We start from the raw sequence: 6308 nt of genomic DNA on the forward strand, positions 1-6308 counted from the left end.
GGCAGGTAGGGGCTGGCCAGCTCATTAGCGGGCCCAGGACAGAGCTCCTTAGCAGCCAGTCAGCAGGCTGGGAGGCCCTCGTTAGCAGGCCCAGCATAGAAGGTCAAGAAGCCCTCATTAGCAAGCCCTCCACAATGTCCCTTTGCCCAGTGCCCTCTCCCCTTACCTGCTGCTGGCTTCAGGCACTGAGGCGCATCTGAGAGCAAAGAGGCTAGAGTCCAGGGATGGAGGGCTTCAGGAGCAGGGCCAATCAGGGTTCAGCCAGCTGCACCCTGATCGGCCCTATTCCAACTTGGACAAGCCGGACACGTCCCACCCTCCAGGCTGTTTCACAGATATATAGCGGAACCATGGATAAGGATATTCACTTCCAGACAGGGGCTGAAAAGCAGCTTATAATGGTATGATGATTATAAATCACATTGTTATCTGTTACATTTTACTAATGTATTAAAATGTCTAAAATACTTTTTTCTATATCTTCATATATTCCCCTTTAGTTCTCAAAACCACACACCATCAGAATCTTCCTATTTTTTTTAAATCACATTTTTTATGTATGCATAATTTCTCATCTCCTTCCTTTAATCAAGGATGGCCAGTCAATGTCAGATCCAGCTTCTATCATGCTTGCTGGCCATGGTCAAGAACCTCCTTATTCACCAAACTGTTTCGATGCATCTGAATGAATTCAGATATGTCTACCTGCAAGATTACAGTGTGGTCTTGAGGCTGTTGCCCACCACCTCCTACATAGCATCTATTATCTGTGTACCATCCATTATCTATTATTTGCTATCGCAGCAATCTCCTCGTAAATAAATTTATTTGTGATTTGCCACTTAGAGGTCTGTTTGTGCTTTCATTGTCCTTGTGGCCAATCTTGTAATCAGTTCTTGCAATTGTTTTCTTTTTCCCCCCAATAGATGTATTTCAATGCCCAGAAAAAAAGATTGAGGCAAGGTATCCAAAAAATGCATCTGCCTGCACAGGTTCAAAAAGCAAATTAAATATAAGTATATCTGTGCTTGATAAGTACATCCATTTCATAATTGACCATGACTCCATTAGATGTCATCTTCTAATAACAAAGAAGATTTAGTTCATGCACTGCACAAATGCAAACTTGGTCTTAAGGTGCAGGTTAAATTACCAAAGAATGATCTTGTATCTGTAGCAAAAAGTGGCTATTGCTATTGCATAAGCATAAAGACACTCGGCAATATGCCTAAAATGAATTCTGAGAAAATCATCAAGTTGATCTGATTAGGAACTTGCCTTGCATATAGGAGAGAAAGTTTGATCAAGATAAGTTTGCCTGGTAATAATGATCATATTGAATTGCTCAACATACTCGTTACCAGTTTCTTAATGTCTTTTCCTTCTATATTATAAATTTATATGAATAAAACACACGGGGAAAGAACGCAATTAAGACCTGACGGCATTTAGATTTCTTTCTGTTTTTGTGAAGCACAGGATCACGTGAATAAAATATTGGACAAAAAAGTTTCATGAGTCACTTGTATATCTGAACTCATCACGACTTAAAAAAAAAACAGGTAAAATGAGTTTAAACAGGTAAACTTGACAAATTGCACTTATTCTGCTTCCAAGATTAATTCTGGAAACTCTTAATTACTAAGAATCAATTGAATACCTGATTTCCTTCATATAGAAATAATTCAATTGGAACTGTACATGTCAAGTTTCATAGAAGAAAATAGAACTCAAGTAGGTGTGAACCGGACATTTCCCCCCACTTCTCAGTTTCATTCTACAGCACCCATCAAGGGATGCCAGATGGTCAGGGGTAGTCAAACTGCGGCCCTCCGGATGTCCATGGACTACAGTTCCCAGAAGCCCCTACCAGCGAATGGAGGGACACAGTTTGACTACCCCTGCTCTAGGTGGAACCTGGGAATCCTGTAAAATTACAGTTCATCACAAGACTACAGAGATCAGTTCCACTGGAGAAAATGGATGCTTTGGAAGGTGGGCTCTCTGGCATTGTACCCCACTAAGGGTTCTGTCTTCCCAAGGTTCCATCCCCAAATCTCCAGAGGTTTCCCAACCTGATCTACCTCCCCATGACCCCCTGGTGACCTTCAGGGGGAACTTGGAAACCCCTACCCCATCCCACATAACTTTTGTCCATGTAATCCCCATTTTTTCAAGCTTGCACTTTGAATGTTCATAGGAAGGCTCTTCATCACAAAAGATCCCACCATTTTGTTTTTCGTTTAAAAACTATGCATGGCGGAAGTCTTACACTCTGGGATAAGACTTGAGAGTGCAGCTAATAGCAGAAAAGTAACTTACCCGGTTAGTAACCAGCCAAAATCATCTTCTGTTTCCCATGAAAATCTTTGATGTTCTATCTTCTCAAGGGTCTAGTATCCAACTTGAACTTTCCCAGCTTAAAAACATTAGCAAAGGATAGGGATGCAGCAGTAGGCAAGGAAGAGATATCAGCCACAGCTGTAGGACCACAATGGGGATGAGCTGCACTAAAACAGAGGGATGCAACTGATGGTAAGTTCTTGTTCCAAGCATATATCATTAAACAATATCTCCATGTATATGCACATGGAAAGGAAGTTCTCACATTAATCCAAGCGCCTTCAGCCACACCAGGAAGGAATTAGACCAGCCCATGTCCTGTTTCTCAAGAAGTGACTACTTTCCTTAGCAGATGCAGGAAGAGAGTGGTCACATGACCTTTCTTGTTAAGGGAAAGTCTGAACCCACTATTGTACTGAGCCATAATCCAAATAATGAAGTTGGTGGTATAGGCCATTTCTTACTCAGATGTCTGGATCTGTTGTACTAGTCAGCTGAAATTATTAGAATCATCCAATCTTTAACTCCACCTTGGCTTTTTAATCAGTGGAGGGCAGCTAATTGCAAAGCAAATGGATATAACAGGTGCAGTCAATCTTCAGCAATAATCTATTACAAGAACTGCATTTGGGGATATCTGTGTGTAGTGGGAATATGCACCACGAATGACCCTCCTGATATGCCCATTGCCCCATTCATATTCAATGTCTATATATGACTGCACATGTAAGGAGGATCACAGGAAGTGAACTAGAGTTGCCAATTCCAGTTTGAGAAATTCCTGTAGATCTAGGGGCAGAGCCTGGGGTGGGTCCAGAGGAGGTCTGTGCCTCTCTTTGGCACCCCAGGATGAAACCCAGCGGCAAGGGGACCCATGTTCTGGGGTGGAACCAGGTGGCTCCCCATGGTACTGCTGTGACCAGGGTTCTTGTGGTTGGTTGATCACATATGCAGGCTCCCTTTCCTATGCCAGGCCAACACTCTGATATGCCAATAAAGTTGTAACCCTAACCCTTTGGCTCCCCCATCATTGACTTCCCTTAGTGGCTGAATCCAGTAGGCAATGGGATCACTTCTCCCTGCTGTGTGTGCTGTGGATCCCCAGGGTGCCTGTGGACTATGTGGGTTTTGGTACAGTCCGCTGACTGCTAGGTCAGGCTCCATCTCCCATGCTGTGCCAACCCTCCCATGAGGAGGTAATAAAGCTGTGGCCTTGTTTATCCCCAATATTGGTGTGTCACATCTTATTCCCGCCCGAAATGCACTCCTGTGAGTCAATAGCCATATTATGCAATCCAACTGAATGGAGAAAGCAATTATGCTAGGATTGGTCAGCAGAAAAAGGAAACCAGGCTGGCACAGGGTGTGGTGGTTGGACTCAGTTGGGATGGACACCGGCCACAACATTGCATGGCTAAAGGAGGTCGTGTGGGATTGGGGAGTGTGGTGACAGCTGTGCCATTGGATCACCAAGAGTGAATGGCTGACAACATGACTGAATGACTGACAACAACAATGGCTATGTAATGTTGAAGGGACATTTGCTTTACTTTAAATGTGTCTAGTTTAGGTAGACATAATCTTTGGAGGAAGTTGGGTGCACAATGATAAGAAGGCCTATGTCTCTTCAAGCATGTTTTGCTTTCCTGGGGTGCAGGAAAAGATAGCTCTCCCATTCAGGGAGGAGCCATGCCCCAGTAGCAGAACTCTTCCTTTGAATGCAGAAGTCCTGCTATCTCTAGGTAAGGATTACTGTGGACAGGCTGAAGACCTTGAAGAACAGCTGCAATTCAGACAGCACTAAGCTAAATGGACCAATGATTTGATTGTGTAACATGTATCATATACTGGATATAGAATCAGAATCACACAAAGCTGTGAGAGACCACAAAGGGCCATCTAGTCCAGCCCCCCACCTTGTCAGAGGCTTACAAATCACAAATAAGTGTATCTTCTAACATTAATTTTACATCAATATGATATAAATGGCATGATATGAAAATGACATGATTTAAAGAGGACAAAGAAGTCAGGACAGCAGTGAAATTGCTCCCAATGATGACAATGCACAGAGAAAGAAATCAAGAAAGGACAAATTTGTACATCCCTTATCAGGAAGCATTTCCCTGGAGCAATGAGAAACAGCCCCAAAACTGCTCTTCTACATTCAAACTGTACAAGTATGTGAAATATGTGACCTTCAAAAGCTAGCTAGATTTTAATGCGCATACAATGAACATGCAAAAATGCTCCCCCCTCCCCCAAGACAGCAAAGTACCTTTAATAATCAGGAGAGGTCTGCAAAAAACCTAGATGATTTGGGACAGTGGAAGGATATGTTGTATTGGTGTTTCTTGCAGTAAAATTGTAAAATGCAAAGTACATTCATACCATCCAGGACTAGACCAGCACCAGAGAACCAGAACCAATCAGGTGTCTCCAATGTGAGTATATAAGACTATATTTATTTCTTTCACAGTCTATACCTTTACTTCTGGTGTAGACGAAGCAATCATTGGCAACCACATAGTATAATGCTTTAATGTGGTGAAGCTAGAGCTGGGAAGATCTAAGTTTAAATTGACTTGTTGGCCTTGAGAGTGACCCTATTTCTCAGTGGATTCGAACTTACAGAATGGCTGTAAAAACAAAATGAACAAAGAGAGAGCCATCTAAACCACACTGAATGCTTTCAAGGTGAATGACTAAAGTCTGAAGTCACTCCTAGGCTCACGCTGTACACAATGGATAGTGCACTTAGAAGTGGATTTTCCAGTTTTTCTTGGGGAAACCCGCTGCAAAAACACGTTGAAAGTGAATTATCCAATGTGTGCAGAAAGGGTCCTAGTGAGAAAAGAAGCAGAACAGCAGACTGAGCTATCACACAAAAATGGTGAAAACATTGTAAACAAATAATAATAAATTTGAAGTTGGTGGTGGTACAAATTCTACCATTCATATAAGATTGTTTTTTTAAATGAATGACACATCATTAAACATAGATTGGCTGACTGTCTATGGTGGTTTAATATTTCAGGCTTTGACCTAGTTCACACAGGCAGGTGCTGATATCACAAAACTCTTCTTTGATATCACAAATCTCTAGACTCAGCAGAAGCGGTTACAGCTCTTCTACCTAGTCAGTGCCTTGTTTCTTTTTCATAACCATGCTATTGGATTGTAAAGGATCTTAGAAGTAATATCAGTATCAGGGATGAGTCTCTGTTTACACAACACTTTCCCCAGTACTACCAGCAAATTACATATTCAGCTTAAACATTTTGTTTTCATGCTGTCTCATTGAATTCTCTTCCTTTTTACAGTCCCCATTCCATATGGCTGTGGCTCATGCAGGACCCATGATTCCCCAGATGCAATGCATTTGTCTTTCTTCCATTTTATACCAAGGGAAAACCTGATTGGATCCACTATCATCACCCATTGCAGCATGGCCATTTTCCATTGAATGATACGGTGGCATAATTCTTTTTTGAAAACAACATTTTAGTGGTGTCTAAGTCTTGTTCGCTGCTCAGCTGTACCATGGTTCTGACATGATGCCATTATGCCTCTCGCTGTGGCTCCCATATGTAATCCACAACCTGATGCTTTACAAAGTACATCATTCATACTGAAATGCTTTGCAAAGACATATTTATAGCTTTTGATAACTCAATAAACATACAATAATGAACACAACTGGGAGGAGGAGGAGGAGGGGGAGGAGGAGGAGGAGCTGGTTTGTTATGCCCTGCTTTTCATTACCTGAAGGAGTCTCAAAATGTCTTACAATTCTCTTTCCCTTCCTCTCCCCACAACAGACACCCTGTAAGGTAAGTGGGGCTCAAAGAGCTCTGATAGAACTGCTCTATGAAAATTGCCTTTACAGGATTGTGACTAACCCAAGATCACCCAGGAAAGGGGAATGAAACCTACATAGCTCTCCAGATTAGAGGCTCCAGCTC

This window comes from Paroedura picta, chromosome 16 (assembly GCF_049243985.1).
Source record: "Paroedura picta isolate Pp20150507F chromosome 16, Ppicta_v3.0, whole genome shotgun sequence".
Taxonomy (NCBI): domain Eukaryota; kingdom Metazoa; phylum Chordata; class Lepidosauria; order Squamata; family Gekkonidae; genus Paroedura; species Paroedura picta.